The sequence below is a fragment of the Oratosquilla oratoria genome, chromosome 29 (genome assembly GCF_046742065.1).
Source record: "Oratosquilla oratoria isolate Oo_2021 chromosome 29, ASM4674206v1, whole genome shotgun sequence".
NCBI lineage: Eukaryota > Metazoa > Arthropoda > Malacostraca > Stomatopoda > Squillidae > Oratosquilla > Oratosquilla oratoria.
In genome coordinates, this window is record NC_134805.1 from 54,137,415 (window position 1) to 54,157,719 (window position 20,305).

Sequence of the window (20,305 nt, forward strand, 5' to 3'; positions counted from 1 at the left end):
TGACAATTTAGAAGATTTTATTAAATAGCTTTGATATGTACAAATATTGAATAATTTAGAATATACTAATAATGACAGCTAAGAAATATACAAATAAGAAGAAGGTATTCATTATAGATTTCATTTGTACTAATAATGACAACTATAGAACATCCTAATAAGGACAAATTTATAATATTCTAATTATGGCAAGTTTAGAAGGTATTGTTAATGATAACCTTAATGTGTACTATTAATAAAATGTTTAGAATATACTAATAATGACGAGTTTAGAAGGTACTATTGCATGATAACCTTAATGTGCACTAATAATGACAAATTTAGAATATGCTAATAATGGCAAGTTTGTAATATACAAATGATGTCAAGTTTAGAATGTATTATTAATAATAGCTTTAATATGTACTAATAATGACAAGTTTACAATGTACGTTTAATGGAAGATACAGCTGATGACAACTTTTATGTGTACTAATAATGGAAAGACTAGAATATACAAATAATGACTTTAGTATGTACTAATCATGAAAAAAAGAAAATAAAATTTATATTATTCTAATTATGACAAATTTAGAAGGTATTGTTAATGATAACTTTAATGTGTACTAATAATAACAAATTTAGAATATACTAATAATGACAAGTTTATAAGGTACTATTGCATGATAACTTTAATGTGCACTAATAATGACAAATTTAGAATATACAAATGATATCAAGTTTAGTATGTATTATTAATAATAGATTTAATGTGTTCTAATAATGACAATTTTACAATATATATATAATGCAAGATACAGTTGATGACAACTTTTATGTGTACTAATGACAAGTTTACAAGATACTGTTAATGATAGCTAATACTAATAATGATAATAATAGAACATGCTAATAATGATCAGAATAGATATACTATTAATGACAACTTTAATTGCACTATTAATGACAAGTTTAGAATATACTAATAATGAAATTTTAGAATATTCTATTAATGATAACTTTAAAGTGTACTAATAGTGACAAGCTCATAATCACATGTTTAGAATATACCAATAAGGACAAGTTTAGAAGGTACTATTAATGATAACTTTAATATGCACTAATAATGGCAATTATAGACGATAACTTTGGAAGGTGCTACCAAACAAGTTTAGAATATATTAATAATGACAAGTTTAGAATAATGGCAACTTTAGAATACACTAATATTGCTATGTTTAGAATATATTTAATAAACACTATATTAATAAGTTTAGAACATGACAATTAAGATGTGTTTATTCTAATGGTTATAAAGTGATATTACTGATAACTTTAATGTGTACTAATAAAGATAATTATAGAATATACTAATAATGATCAGATTAAAGATACTATTAATGATAACTTTAATGTGTACTATTAATGACGAGTTTAGAATGGTAATTTTAATTTGTTCTAATGTGTTCAAATAAAAAAAAAAGGAAAATTCCTTTAATGTACATGATGTCAAGGTAATATTAATAATAACGTTAATGTGTACTAATAACGAAAAGTTTAGAATATACTAATACTTAGAAAAAACTCTTAATGTACAAGTAATGAGAAGTTTAGAAGATAATACTAATAATAACTTTAATATGTAGCAATGATAACAGGTTTATAATATACTAATAAAGAAAAGTTTAGAATACACTAATACTAACATGTTTGGATAAGTTTAATATGTACTATTAATGACAAGTTTATAATGTACTAACAATGACAAGTTAAGAAGGTGCTATTAACTATAAATTTAATATATACTAATAATCACTGGTTTAAAATATATTTAGAATATGCTAAGATTGACAAGTTCAGAAGATACTGTTAAAGGTAACTTTAATGTTTAGAAATAATGACAAGTGTGGAATATACTAATAACAATAAGTTTAGGAGGTTCTACTAATATTAACCTCTAAACTTTGACAATTTTAGAGTTAATAGTAACTTTTATGTGAACTAATGATCAGAAGATTTCAATATACTAATAATCAGAGGTTTGGTACAGGTATGTGCACTAATAATGAAAATATTAGAATACACCAATAATTTTAAGTTTAAAAGGTACTGTTCAAGATAACTTTAATTTATACTAATAATAAGCAGGTTTACAATATACAAATAAAGACAAGTTTAGAAGATACATGTACTAATAGTAAATTACTAATGTTAAAAAAGTTTAGAATATGGTAATAACAACAAGTATAGAACGTACTATTAATGATAACCTTAATGTGTGACAAGTTCAGAATATAGTAATAATGAGAAGTTTAGAAGGTAGTATTATTGACAATTTCATAATGCACTAATAATGAAAAGTTTGGAAGATATTATTAATGATAACGTTAATGTGTACTAATAAATACAAATTTGGAATCTAATAATAATAACTTTTATGTATTATCAAAATAAAAAGTTTAGAATATACTGATAATGACAAGTTTAAAAAATACTATCAATGATATTTTTAATAATAATTACAAGTTTAGAAAATACTATTAATCTAGAATGACAACTTTAGAAGAATCTAGTATTGACATATTTAAGATATAGCAATAATCATAAATTGAAAAGACCCTGTTAATGATAACTTAAATATGAACTAATAACGGCACGTAATAATGAGAAGCATAGAAGGTACTTTTAATGAAATACAAATAATAAAACCTTTAGAATAAAAGATAATGATAAGTTTAAAAGATCCTATTAATGATAACTTGAATATGTAGAAATAATGACACGTAATAACTATCAATGATATTTTTAATAATAATTACAAGTTTAGAAAATACTATTAATCTAGAATGACAACTTTAGAAGAGTCTAGTATTGACATATTTAAGATATAGCAATAATAATGAATTCAAAAGACCCTATTAATTATAACTTAAATATGAACTAATAACGGAACTTAAAAAAGATAAGCATAGAACGTACTTGTAATTAAATACAAATAATAAAACGTTTAGAATAAAAGATAATGACAAGTTTAGAAGAATCTAATACTCACATGTTTAAGATATAGCAATAATGATAAGTTTAAAAGATCCTATTAATGATAACTTGAATATGTAGAAATAATGACACGTAATAATGAGAAGTTTAGAAAGTACTGTTAATGAAAACTTTCATGTATACTAATAATGAAAGTTTACAATATTAAGACAAGTTTAGAATATACTAATGATAACAAGTTTAGAAGGTACTATAACTGTTAACTATAATACAATAATAATAACAAGTTTAGAAGGTACTAAAAATGTTCTAGAAATGTTCTAAAAATGACAAGCTAAGAATATACTAATATATAGATTCTTTAGGCACTGTTAATGAGTGCTAATAATGAGAATTTTAGAATATACCAATAGTGATAAGTTTAGAAGGTACTAATAAAAACAAATAATTTGTATTATTAATGAAAAGTTTATCATATGATGATAATAGGAATTTTTTAATAATGAAAGTTTCCTGTCTACTAATTATGATAAGTTTAGAATATACAAATAGTAACAGGTTTAGAAGGAACTATTACTGATAGCTATAAGGTATTCTAAAAATGACAAGTTATAATATTCTAATAATGGCATGTTTAGAATATACTAACATTGAGAAGTTTAGAAGGTACTATTAATGAAAACTTTAATGTGTAATAATAATGAAAAGTTTAGAATATACTAACAATGGAAAGTACTACTAATATTAAAAATGAGAAGTTTAGAATGCAGTGTTGATGATTACTTTAGTGTCTACATGTTTAGAATATACTAATAATGACAAGCTTACAATGTACCATTAAGGAAAATTTTAATGTGTCCTAATAATGACAAGTTTAGTACATACTAATAATGACAAATTTAGACCGTTCTATGAATAATGTCATGGTTAGAAGTTACTATTAATGATGACTTTAATGTGCACTAATGACATGTTTAGAATATACTAATAGTGAGAAGTTTATAAGGTACGATCAATTATAACTTTAATGTACTAATAAGGAGAAGTTTAGAATATACTAACTAGACGGATCTACCAATGATATATTTAATTTGTACTAATAATCACAAATTTAAAATGTACTATTGATGACAAGGTTAGAATATTTTAAGAACTATAATTTTAATGTTCTAATAAGAAGAGGTTTATAATATCCAAATAATGAAAAATTAAGAAGGTATTTTTAATGATAACTTTAATGTCTACTAATAATGACAAGTTTAGAATATAGTAATAATGACAAATTTAGAATTTACTATTAATGATTACTTAAATGTGTACTAATAAGGCAAGTTTATACTAATGATGTCAAGTTACTGTTAAGGTAGAAGGCACTGTTAACGTGTACTAATAATACTAGAATATACAAATAATGACAAGTTTAAAAGATACTACTACTAATAGCTTTAATATGTATGGATAATGACAAGTTTATAAAATACTAATAAAAAAAAGTTAAAAACAGCAATAATGACATGTTTAGAAGGTTATATTAATGATAACGTTAATGTGTAATGACACGTTTGAATTATATTAATAATGCAAAGTTTGAAAAAACTAATATTATTAATGATTTGATTTGAATAAACTAACAATGTCACGTTCAGAACTCACCACTACTTTAACATGTACTAATACTCACAGGTTTAGAATATACCAACAATGACAAGTTTAGAAAAATGATAAAATTTGGAATATATTAGTTTTGCCATGTTTAGAATATACTAATAATGATAAGTATACGAGGTCCTAATAGTTTACATGTACTAATAATGATAAGTTTAGAAGGTATTTTTAATTATAACTTTAATGTGTACAATTAAGAATATACTGTTAAGAATATACAAGTTAAGAATATACTGATAATGACAATTTTAGAATATACTATTAATGATTAATTTAATGTGTACTAATATGGCAAGTTATACTAATGATGTCAAGATAATAACGTTAATGTGTACTGATAATGATAAGTTTAGAATATACTAATAATGATGTTTAGAAGGTACTGTTAATGTGTACTAATAATACAAGTTTAGGAGATACTACTAATAATAGTTTTAATATGTATCAATAACGACAAGTTTATATGATAAAAATAAAGAAAATTTTAGAATACACTAATACTGACAAGTTTGGAAGGTGTTATGATTGATAAGTTTAATGTGTACTAATAATGAAAAGTTTATAATATACCAACAATAACGAATCAAGGTGATATTAGCTATAACTTTAAGGTGTCCTAATAATGACAAAATTATAATATAACTAATAACGAAGAAATGGTTTAGAATGTATATACAATTAAAAGTTTAGAATCTACTAAGATTGACAAGTTTAGAAGATACTCCTCAAGTTTTGGAGGTTATATTAATGATAACGTTAATGTGTAGTAATAATGACACGTTTGAATAATATTAATAATGCAAAGTTTAGAAAATTCTGGTAATAGCAAAATCAGAAGTTACTATTAATGATAAATATAATACGTACTAATAATGATTAGTTTTGAATAGCCTAACAATATCATGTTTAGAAGAAACTACTAATGGTAACTTTAATATGTATTAATACTCACAAGTCTAGAATATACCAATAATGACAAGTTTAGAATAATGATAAACTTTGGAATATATTAGTATTGCCAAGTTTAGAATATACTAATAATGATATGTATACAAGGTCTTAATAATGATAACTCTAATGTGTACTAATAATGAAAAGTTTGGAATACCCAAGAAGATATGTTTAGTATATATTAATACTGATATGTTTCGAACAATGACAACATTAGAAAGTATTGTTAATGATGATTCTATAATGAGGGTTTAGAACATGCAAATATTGACAAGCCTTAATTTCTACTAATAATGATACTAATGATGACAAATTTAGAACATGCTTATAATGTCGGGTATTTTCTAAACCTTACGTTGTCATTATGAAACGTGTCATTATGACTACACATTAATATTATCATTAATATTATGCATGTCATTATTAAAATATTGTAATCAATAGTGCCTTTAAAATTGTCATTATAATTTTGTCATTGTTCGGATATTCAACTTTCATTATTAGTATATTCTAAACATTATTATTAGTATATGCTAAAATTATCAATATTATATTCTAAACTTGTGATTATTGATACACCTTAAACTTGTCTTATCATTAAACCTTGTAAACTTACATGATAAACTTGTCATTATTAGTACAAAATAAAGTTATCATTGATAGAACCTTCTAAACTTATAGTTATTAGTATGATCCACAATTGTCACTATTTCTATGCATTAAAGTTATCTTTAACAGTATCTTCTAAACTTGTCAATCTTGTCATTATTAGTACCCATTAAAGCTTGTCAGTTTTACCTCACTATTAGTACACATTAGTTATCACTAACAATACTTTCTTAAGTGGTCATTGTTCGTAAATTCGAAACATCATTATTAGTATACATTAAAGGTTCTATCAATGATAATTTTATTTTGTATTAATAATGACAAGTTTATCATATAAGTTTACAAGGTTTAATGATAAGACAAGTTTAAGGTGTATCAATGATCACAAGTTTAGAATATAATAATGATGATTTTAGAATATACTAATAATAATAAGTTTAGAATATAATAATAATGAGAGTTGAATATCCGAACAATGACAAAATTATAATGACAATTTTAAAGGCACTATTGATTACAATATTTTAATAATGACCTTGTATCCTTATCATTATTAGTATATTCTTAACTTGGTAATAATAATATATTCCGAGTTTATCATTATTCTAAACTTGTCATTATTAGTATATTCTAAACTTTTGATTATTAGTACATATCAAAGTTATCATTAGTAGTGTCTTCTAAACATGTTATTGTTAGTATATTCAAAACTAATTATTAGTACGTATCATAGTATCATTAATAGTAACTTCTACTATGCTATTGTTAGTATTTTCTAAACCATGATATTAATAGTATATTTTAAACGTGTCATTATTACTACACATTAACGTTATGCTTAATGTAACTTTCTAAACATGTCATTACTAATAATATTCTAATTATGACAAGTTAATGATCATTTTAACGTGTTTAGAATATACTAATAATGACAATTTTAGAAGATAGTTTTGCATGATAACTTTAATGCGCACTAATAATGACAAATTTAGAATATGCTAGTAATGACAATTTTGTAATATTACGGTTAGATTTATTATGTGCTAATGTGGTAATAATGACAAGTTTAGAATACCCATTGTAATATACAAGAAAAGATCATTTCAGAAGGTACCTTAGTGACAACTTTTAGAAGGTACTATTAATGATAACTTTAATGTGTACATATATAAACAAAGTACTATTTACTAATAAGGGTAAGTTTAGAAGGTACTATAATTAATAACGTTAACATGTACTAATAAAGATAAGCTTAGAATATACTAATAATGCCAAGTTTAGAAGGTACTATTAAGGATAACTTTAATGTCTACTAATAGTGTTAAGTTTAGTTTATACTATTAATGTGAAGTTTAGAATATACTAATAATGACAAGTTCGGAAAGCACTATTACAGATAAATTTATGTGAAATGATAATGAAAAGTTTAGAATATGACAAGTTTACATGCTAATGAAAAATTAATTTATAACAAAATGGGAAATTTACAAAAGACGTATAGTGTTTAACAGGTACTATTAGTACAGGTACTATTAGCATAGTGTTTAACAGGTACTATTTGTACAATTAGTACAAAAAGTATTAATGAATGTGTACTAATAATTACTTAAATGAGTACTAATAGTGAAAAGTTTACAAAATACTAGTAATGACATGTTTAGAATGTACCTTTAATGATAACTTTAATAAGCACTAATAGTAACAGTTTAGATAGAATATACTAGGAATAACATGTACTAGTTTAGAAGGTATTATTGATAATAGCTTTAATGTGACAAGTTTACAATATACTTATAATGCAAGGCACAGTTAATGATAGCTTTTATGTGTACTAATAATTGAAAGACTAGAACATACCAACAATGACTTTAATGTGTACTAATAATGAAAAACAAATTAAAAGATACTAATAATGGCAAGTTTGTAATATACTAATAATGACTAGTTCTAAAGATATTAATAATGCACTTTGACAAGTAAGGTATTATTAATAATAACTTTAATGTGCACTAATAATCAGAGGTTTAGAAGATACAGGTATGTGTACTAATAATGGAAAGATTAGAATGTACCAATAATTACAAGTTTAAAGAGTACTGTTCAAGACAACTTTAATATGTACTAATAATAAGCAAGTTTGTAATATACTAATAAAGACAAGTTTAGAATGCACTCTAATGAATTTAATGTATAATAATAATAAATAGTTTAGAATATGGTAATGATAACAAGTTTAGAACGTACTATTGAGATATTTAATGTGTACTAATAGTGACAAGTTTAGAATATAGTAATAATGAGAAATTTAGAAGGTACTATCATTGACAAGTTTAGAATGCACTAATAATGAAAAGTTTGGAAAATGTTATCAATAATAACGTTAATGTTATACTAACATATACAAACAAATACAAACACTACAAAATAAAAAAATAAGAAAATATATAAAAATACAAAACAAATACAAATGCAAATACAAATGTATAGGCATATTAATAAATTTAATGTGTTATACCAATAGGCTAATAATAATATACCAATAGGCTAATAATGAACATTTTAGAATGTACTTTTAACGATAACTTTAATGTGTACTAGTAATGACAGGTTAAAGGTAACTTTAAATAGTTAAATAGTAACTTTAAAGTGAACTAATAATGACATATTTAGAGTATACTAATACTAAGTTTAGGATATACAAATAAAGGCCGGGTAGGTACTATCAATGATAACTTTAATATGTGCCAATAATGAGATGTTTAGAATATACTATAAATGACAATTTTATAAGAAACTATTAATAATGACAAGTTTAGAATATACTAGTAATGACAATTTTAGAAAGCACTATTAATGATAACTTTAGAGTGTACTAATACTGAAAAGTTTATAATAAAAAGTTAGGAATAAAAAACAATGACAAGTTGAAGAAACTAATATTGACATGTTCAAAATATAGCAATAATGATCTGTTTAAAAGATCCTATTAAATGATATCTTTAAGTATACTAATAATGGCACGTAATAAGAAGTTTAGAAGGTACTGTTAAGTTTAGAATATACTAATATAACAAGTTGAGATGTTACTATAATTTTTAACTATATGTACTAATAATGAATTTAGAATATACTAATAATAATAAGTTTAGAAGGCACTAATACCGTTATTATGAACTAATAATGACAACTTTAGAATATACAAACAGAAAATTTAGAAGGTAGTGATAATGAAAAAATTAGAATATACAAATACTGACAATTTTAGAATATAACAATCAAAACAAGATTAGAAGGTATTTTTAAAGATAACATTAATGTGTACTAATAATTAGAATTTTAGAATATACTATTAATGAAGAGTGTGAAAATACAATTAGAATCTTTATTGTGTACTAATAATGACAAATATAGAATATACTTACAACGACAGGTTGAAAAGGAACTGTTAATGATAACTTTAATGTGTACTAATAAAAACAAATTTAGAATATATTTTAGTAGTGACAAATCTTTAACGATAATGATAACTTTAATGTGTAATAATATTGACAAGTTTAGAATATACTAATAATTAAAAGTTAAAAGGGTACTGGTATTGATTAGTGTAGAGGGTACTATTAATGACTTTAATTTTCATTAAAAATAAGTTTAGAACACACTAATAATGCCATGTTTAGAAAATACTAATAAAAACAAGATTAGTAGGTACTATTAGTACTATTAATGAATGTACTAATAATGTCAAACTTGGAATATAGTAATAATGAAAAGATTAGAAGATATAATTAATGATAAGTTCACTAATAATGACGAGTTTTGAATATACTAATAACGATATCTTTAGAATATACTAGTTTAAACTATAATAATAATGACAACTTTAACATATACTAATATTGCCAAGTTTAGAATATACTAATAATGATATATTTAATATAAACTATTAATGGCAAGTTTAGAACATACTAATAATGAGAAATTTGGAAAGTACTATTAAAGATAACTTTAATGTGTACTAATAATGAAAAGTATAGAACATTTTAATGATGACAAGTTTAAAAGGTACTATTAATGACAAGTTTAGAATATTCCGATAATGATGCTATTAATGATAACTAATAATGACGAGTTTAGAATATACTAAAAATTACAAATTTAAAGGGTACTGTTAATGATAAGTATCGATGACTTTAATTTTTACTAGTGATAAGTTTAGAACATACTAATAATGTCAATTTTAGAATGTTTAGAATATACTAGTTTAAACTATAATACTAATGACAAGGTTTAATGACAAATTTGACTTATACTAATATTACCAAGTTTATTATATACTAATAATGATAACTTTAGAACGTCCTATTAATGATAAAATTGATATGAAGTATTAATGACAAGTTTAGAAAATACAGAAGTGCCTTGCATTATAAGTATATTGTAAACTTGTCACATTAAAGCTATTATCAATAATACCTTCTAAACTAGTAAATGTTATTCCTAGTATATTCTATCTAAACTGTTACTATTAGTGCTGATTAAAGTTATCATTAAAGGTACATTCTAAACATGTCATTACTAGTATTTTGTAAACTTTTCACTATTAGTACTCATTTAAGTAATTATTAGTACACATTCATTAATACTTTTTGTACTAATTGTACAAATAGTACCTGTTAAACACTATGCTAATAGTACCTGTACTAATAGTACCTGTTAAACACTATACGTCTTTTGTAAATTTCCCATTTTGTTATAAATTAATTTTTCATTAGCATGTAAACTTGTCATATTCTAAACTTTTCATTATCATTTCACATAAATTTATCTGTAATAGTGCTTTCCAAACTTGTCATTATTAGTATATTCTAAACTTCACATTAATAGTATATACTAAACTTACCACTATTAGTAGACATTAAAGTTATCCTTAATAGTACCTTCTAAACTTGGCATTATTAGTATATTCTAAGCTTGTCTTTATTAGTACATGTTAACGTTATTAATTATAGTACCTTCTAAACTTACTCTTATTAGTAAATAGTACTTTGTTTATATATGTACACATTAAAGTTATCATTAATAGTACCTTCTAAAAGTTGTCACTAAGGTACCTTCTGAAATTATCTTTTCATGTATATTACAATGGGTATTCTAAACTTGTCATTATTACCACATTAGCACATATTAAATCTAACCGTAATATTACAAAATTGTCATTACTAGCATATTCTAAATTTGTCATTATTAGTGCGCATTAAAGTTATCATGCAAAAGTATCTTCTAAAATTGTCATTATTAGTATATTAGTTAAGATGATAATTAATAATACCTTCTAAACTTGTCATAATTAGAATATTATTAGTAATGACATGTTTAGAAAGTTACATTAAGCATAACGTTAATGTGTAGTAATAATGACACGTTTAAAATATACTATTAATGCATGGTTTAGAAAATACTAACAATAGCATAGTAGAAGTTACTATTAATGATACTGTGATACGTACTAATAATTAGTTTTGAATATACTAACAATAACATGTTTAGAAGACACTACTAATGATAACTTTGATGTGTACTAATAATCAAAAGTTTAGAATATACTAATAATGACAAGTTTAGAATAATGATAAACTCGGAATATATTATTATTACCAAGTTAAGAATATACTAATAATGATAAGGATACAAGGTCCTAGTAATGATAACTTTAATGTATACTAATAATGATGTTTCGAATTTACGAACAATGACCACTTAAGAAAGTATTGTTAGTGATAACTAATGTGTACTAATAGTGAGGGTTTAGAACATAAAACTGACACGCTTTAATGGGTACTAATAATGACAAGAATGACAAGTTTAGAAGATGCTGTTAAAAATAACTTTAATGTATAGAAATAGTGACAATTGTGGATCATACTAATAACGATAAGTTTAGAAGGTTCTATCAATGATAACTTTATTTTGTACTAATAATGACAAGTTTATCATATAAGTTTACAAGGTTTAATGATAAGACAAGTTTAAGGTGTATCAATAATCACAAGTTTAGAATATAATAATGATGATTTTAGAATATAATAATGATGATTTTAGAATATACTAATAATGAGAGTTGAATATCCGAACAATGACAAAATTATAATGACAATTTTAAAGGCACTATTGATTACAATATTTCAATAATGACATGCATACATTAATGATAATGTTAATGTGTAGTAATAATGACACGTTTCATATATATTAACAACGTAAGGTTTAGAAAAATCATGTTCTAAATTTGTCATCATTAGTATATTCTACACTTGTCATTATTAGTACAAATTAAAGCTTGTCAATATTTGCACCTTCATTATTAAATCATCATTTAAAATATTTTCTAATGAAACATATCAGTATTAATATATACTAAACATATTTTCTTGGGTATTCCAAACTTTTCATTATTAGTACACATTAGTTATTATTTAGACCTTGTATACATATCATTATTAGTATATTCTAAACTTGGCAATACTAATATATTCCAAAGTTTATCATTATTCTAAACTTGTCATTATTGGTATATTCTAGACTTGTGAGTATTAATACATATTAAAGTTACCATTAGTAGTTTCTTCTAAACATGATATTGTTAGGCTATTCAAAACTAATCATTATTAGTACGTATTATATTTATCATTAATAGTAACTTCTGATTTTGCTATTACCAGAATTTTCTAAACTTTGCATTATTAATATTATTCAAACGTGTCATTATTACTACACATTAACGTTATCATTAATATATCCACCAAAACTTGAGGAGTATCTTCTAAACTTGTCAATCTTAGTAGATTCTAAACTTTTAATTGTATATACATTCTAAACCTGTGGTTATTAGTACATTTCTTCTATACATGTCGTTATTAGTATATTCTTATTTTGTCATTATTAGGACACCTTAAAGTTATAGCTAACCCCTTGATTTGTTATTGTTGGTATATTATAAACTTTTCATTATTAGTACACATTAAACTTATCAATCATAACACCTTCCAAACTTGTCAGTATTAGTGTATTCTAAATTTTTCTTTATTTTTATGTTATAAACTTGTCGCTATTGATACATATTAAAACTATTAGTAGTAGTATCTCCTAAACTTGTATTATTAGTACAAGTTAACAATACCTTCTAAACATCATTATTAGTATATTCTAAACTTATCATTATTAGTACACATTAACGTTATTATCTTGACATCATTAGTATGTTATAAACTTGCCATATTAGTTCACATTAAATTAATCATCAATAGTATATTCTAAAGTTGTCATTATCAGTATATTCTAAACTTGTCACATTAAAGTTATCATTAGAAATACCTTCTAAACTTTTCATTATTAGAACATGTAAACTATTAGGACCTCGTATACTTATCATTATTAGTATATTCTAAACATGGCAAAACTAATATATTCCAAATTTTATCATTTTTTTAAACTTGTCATTATTGGTATATTCTAAACCTGTGAGTATTAGTACATGTTAAAGTAGTGGTGAGTTCTGAACGTGACATTGTTAGTTTATTCAAATCAAATCATTAATAGTATTAGTTTTTTTCAAACTTTGCATTATTAATATAATTCAAACGTGTCATTACACATTAACGTTATCATTAATAGAACCTTCTAAACATGTCATTATTGGTGTTTTTAACTTTTCTTTATTAGTATTTTATAAACTTGTCATTATCCATACATATTAAAGCTATTAGTAGTAGTATCTTTTAAACTTGTCATTATTTGTATATTCTAGTATTATTAGTACACGTTAACAGTGCCTTCTACCTTAACAGTAACTTGACATCATTAGTATAAACTTGCCTTATTAGTACACATTTAAGTAATCATTAATAGTAAATTCTAAATTTGTCATTATTACTATATTCTAAACTTGTCATTATTAGTAGACATTAAAGTTATTAAAAATACCTTCCTACTTTTTCATTATTTGGATATTATAAACCTCTTCTTATTAAAATTAACATTAAAATTATAGTTCTTGAAACATTCTAACCTTGTCATCAATAGTGCATTTTAAATTTGTGATTATTAGTACAAATTAGTAGATCATTAGTAGATCCGGGTATTTAGTATATTCTAAACTTCTCCTTATTAGTACATTAAAGTTATAATTGATCATACCTTATAAACTTCTTATTATTAGTATATTCTAAACATGTTATTAGTGCACATTTAAGTCATCATTAATAGTAACTTCTAAACATGACATTATTCATAGAACGGTCTAAATTTGTCATTATTAGTATGTACTAAACTTGTCTTTATTTGTTCAAATTAAAGTTATATCTGATATCACCTTCTAAACTTATAGTAGGGGCTGCTAAATTTGTCATTATTAGGACACATTAAAATTTTCCTTAATGGTACATTGTAAGCTTGTCATTATTAGTATATTCTAAACATGTAGACACTAAAGTAATCATCAACACTGCATTCTAAACTTCTCATTTTTAATATTAGTAGTACTTTCCATTGTTAGTATATTCTAAACTTTTCATTATTATTACACATTAAAGTTTTCATTAATAGTACCTTCTAAACTTCTCAATGTTAGTATATTCTAAACATGCCATTATTAGAATATTATAACTTGTCATTTTTAGAATACCTTATAGCTATCAGTAATAGTTCCTTCTAAACCTGTTACTATTTGTATATTCTAAACTTATCATAATTAGTAGACAGGAAACTTTCATTGTTAAAAAATTGCTATTATCATCATATGATAAACTTTTCATTAATAATACAAATTATTTGTTTTATTAGTACTTTCTAAAGTTATCACTATTGGTATGTTCTAAAATTCTCATTATTAGCACTCATTAACAGTGCCTTCAGAATATATATATTAGTATATTCTAAGCTTGTCATTTTTAGAACATTTTTAGAACATTTTTAGTACCTTCTAAACTTGTCATTATTATTGTATTATAGTTAACAGTTGTTATCATTAGTATATTCTAAACTTGTCTTAATATTGTAAACTTTCATTATTAGTACACATGAAAGTTTTCATTAACAGTACTTTCTAAACTTCTCATTATTACGTGTCATTATTTCTACATATTTAAGTTATCATTAATAGGATCTTTTAAACTTATCATTATTGCTATATCTTAAACATGTGAGTATTAGATTCTTCTAAACTTGTCATTATCTTTTATTCTAAACGTTTTATTATTTGTATTTCATTAAAAGTACCTTCTATGCTTCTCATTATTACGTGCCGTTATTAGTTCATATTTAAGGGTCTTTTCAATTTATGATTATTGCTATATCTTAAATATGTCAATACTAGATTCTTCTAAAGTTGTCATTAATATATATTTTCTAAATTTGTTATTATTACTAAAGTTATCATTAACAGTTCCTTCTAAAACTGTCATTTTTAGTATATTCTAAGCATCTCATTGTTGGTATATATTAAATGTGTCATCAATATTACTTACCCTGTCTTTATTTGTATATTCTAAACTTATTAGTATACTCTAAATATGTCATTATTAATTCACTTTAAGGTTACTATTACTAGTACACATTCAGGTTATCATTAAAAGTACATTCTAAAATTGTCATTATTAAGTTATTCTAAACGTCTCATTATCAGTATATTCTAAACTTTTTATTTTGATAATACATAAAAGTTATTATTATTAGATTCCAAATTTGTATTTATTAGTACACATTAACGTTATCATTAATAATATCTTCCAAACTTTTCATTATTAGTGCATTATGAAATTGTCAATAATACTACCTTCTAAACTTCTCATTATTACTATATTCTGAACTTGTCACACATTAAGGTTATCATTAATAGTACCTTCTATACTTGTTGTTATTACCATATTCTAAACTTTTTTAACATTAGTAATTTACTATTAGTACATGTATCTTCTAAACTTGTCTTTATTAGTATATTGTAAACCTGCTTATTAGTATAAATTTTAAAGTTATCTTTAACAGTACCTTTTAAACTTAAAATTATTGGTATATTCTAATCTTTTCATTATTAGTACACATACCTGTACCTTCTAAACCTCTGATTATTAGTATATTGTAAACTTCTGATCATTAGTACACATAAAAGTTACTATTAACAATACCTTCTAAACTTGTCAAAGTTTAGAGGTTAATATTAGTAGAACCTCCTAAACTTATCGTTATTAGTATATTCCACACTTGTCATTATTTATAAACATTAAAGTTACCATTAACAGTATCTTCTGAACTTGTCAATCTTTGCATATTCTAAATATCATTGTAAGTATAGTATAGTTAATAGCACCTTCTTAACTTAATATAAACTTCTCATTATTACGTGTCATAATTAATACATAGTTATCATTAATAGGATCTTTTCCATTCATCATTATTGCTATATTCTAAACATGTCAATATTAGATTATTCTAAACTTGTCATTATCTTTTATTCTAAACTTTTTATTACTTGTATATAGTACATTCTAAAGTTATAATAAATAGTATTTTCTAAGCTTGTCATTATTAGTATATTGAAAATTTATCATTGATAGTATTTTCTAAACTTGTCATTATTAGTACATTCAAAACTTGTTATTATTACTAAATTTTAAGGTTATCATTAATAGTTTCTTTTAAAACTGTCATTTTTAGTATATTCTTTGGTATATATCAAAGTTGTCAGTAATAGTGCCTGCCCGGTCTTTATTTGTATATTCTAAACTTGTCATTATTACCACATTAGCACATATTAAATCTAACCGTAATATTACAAAATTGTCATTACTAGCATATTCTAAACTTGTCATTATTAGTGCACATTAAAGTTACCTTCTAAAATTGTCATTATTAGTATATTCAACACGTTAAGATTAATAACTCGTATTATATCTATCATTATTAGTGTATTCTAAGCTTGGTAAAATTAGTATTATTATTATAATTTAAACTAGTACATTCTAAAGGTGTCGTTATTAGTATATTCTAATAATGATGATTATAGAACATGCTAATAATGATCATATTAAAGATACTATTAATGAGAACTTTAAAGTGTACTATTAATGACGTTTAGAATATACTAATAATGAAATTTTAGAATATTTCATTAATGATAACCAATAGTGGCAACCTTAGAATATGCAAGTACATGCTGAGAAAGTACTATTAATGATAACTCTAATATGTACTCATAATCACATGTTTAGAATATACTAATATCGAAAAGTTTAGAAGGTACTATTAATGATAACTTTAATATGCACTAATAAATCAATGTGTTCTAAAAATGACAAGCATAGAATATAGGTTCTGAAGGCACTGTTAATGAGTGCTAATAATGAGAATTTTAGAATATACCAATAGTGATAAGTTTAGAAGGTACTAATAAAATAAAAATTGTATTATTAATAAAAAGTTTATCATATGATGATAATAGCAACTTTTTAATAATGAAAGTTTCCTGTCTACTAATTATGATAAGTTTAGAATATACAAATAGTAACAGGTTTAGAAGGAACTATTACTGATAGCTATAAGGTATTCTAAAAATGACAAGTTATAATATTCTAATAATGGCATGTTTAGAATATACTAACATTGAGAAGTTTAGAAGGTACTATTAATGAAAACTTTAATGTGTAATAATAATGAAAAGTTTAGAATATACTAACAATGGCAAGTACAACTAAAAATTACCATTGTAAACTTATCATTAATAGTACACATTAAAGCTATCACTAATAGCACTATCTAACCATTAGAATATTCTAAACATATCTTCATTGGCATGTTCTAAACTTTCATTATTTGCTTATTAAATATATTCTAATCATGGCAATATTAGTGTATTCTAAAGTTGTCATTATTCTAAACTTGTCATTATCATTATATTCTAAACTTGTTAGTATGATACATGATTAGTAGCACTTTCCAAAGTTGTCATTATTCGTATATCCTAACTTTGTCAATACACATTCTCAACTTTCATAATATTTTCTAATATTTGTAGTTTAGAAGGTACTATTAATGAAAACTTTAATGTGTATTAATAATGAAAAGTTTAGAATATACTAACAATGGCAAGTACAACTAAAAATTACCAGTGTAAACTTATCATTACTTCTATATTCTAAACTTGTCATTAATAGTACACATTAAAGTTATCACTAATAGCACTATCTAACCATTAGAATATTCTAAACATATCTTCATTGGTATGTTCTAAACTTTTCATTATTTTCTTATTAAAATATATTCTAAACATGGCAATATTAGTGTATTCTAAAGTTGTCATTATTCTAAACTTGTCATTATCATTATATTCTAAACTTGTTAGTATTGATATACATGATTAGTAGCACTTTCCAAAGTTGTCATTATTCGTGTATTCTAACTTTGTCATTACACATTCTCTAATAATTACTTTAATGAGTACTAATAATGAAAAAGATACAAACTACTAGTAATGACAAGTCTAGAATATACTTATAATGATAACTTTAATATGCACTAATAGTAACAAGTTTAGAATAACATGCTCAGTCGGAACTATTGAGTTTAGAAAAAAACATATAGCGTTTAGCAGATACTATTAGTAAAATCTTTAATGTGTACTAATAATTACTTTAATGAGTACTAATAATGAAAAAGATACAAAATACTAGTAATGACAAGTCTAGAATATACTTTTAATGATAACTTTAATATACACTAATAGTAACAAGTTTAGAATAACATGCTCAGTCGGAACTATTGATAACTTTGATATGAGAAGTTTAGAATATACTAATAATGAATATTGTCGATACTACTATTAATGATAAATATAATGTGTACTAATAATTAAAATTTTAGAAAATTATATTTATAATAACTTTAATATGTTTTGATAATGACAATTTAGAAGATTTTATTAAATAGCTTTGATATGTACAAATATTGAATAATTTAGAATATACTAATAATGACAGCTAAGAAATATACAAATAAGAAGAAGGTATTCATTATAGATTTCATTTGTACTAATAATGACAACTATAGAACATCCTAATAAGGACAAATTTATAATATTCTAATTATGGCAAGTTTAGAAGGTATTGTTAATGATAACCTTAATGTGTACTATTAATAAAATGTTTAGAATATACTAATAATGACGAGTTTAGAAGGTACTATTGCATGATAACCTTAATGTGCACTAATAATGACAAATTTAGAATATGCTAATAATGGCAAGTTTGTAATATACAAATGATGTCAAGTTTAGAATGTATTATTAATAATAGCTTTAATATGTACTAATAATGACAAGTTTACAATGTACGTTTAATGGAAGATACAGTTGATGACAACTTTTATGTGTACTAATAATGGAAAGACTAGAATATACAAATAATGACTTTAGTATGTACTAATCATGAAAAAAAGAAAATAAAATTTATATTATTCTAATTATGACAAATTTAGAAGGTATTGTTAATGATAACTTTAATGTGTACTAATAATAACAAATTTAGAATATACTAATAATGACAAGTTTATAAGGTACTATTGCATGATAACTTTAATGTGCACTAATAATGACAAATTTAGAATATACAAATGATATCAAGTTTAGTATGTATTATTAATAATAGATTTAATGTGTTCTAATAATGACAATTTTACAATATATATATAATGCAAGATACAGTTGATGACAACTTTTATGTGTACTAATGACAAGTTTACAAGATACTGTTAATGATAGCTAATACTAATAATGATAATAATAGAACATACTAATAATGATCAGATTAAAGATACTATTAATGATAACTTTAATTGCACTATTAATGACAAGTTTAGAATATACTAATAATGATATTTTAGAATATTCTATTAATGATAACTTTAAAGTGTACTAATAGTGACAAGCTACTATGAATGATAACTCATAATCACATGTTTAGAATATACTAATATGGACAAGTTTAGAAGGTACTATTAATGATAACTTTAATATGCACTAATAATGGCAATTATAGACGATACTGTATTAGTACTAACA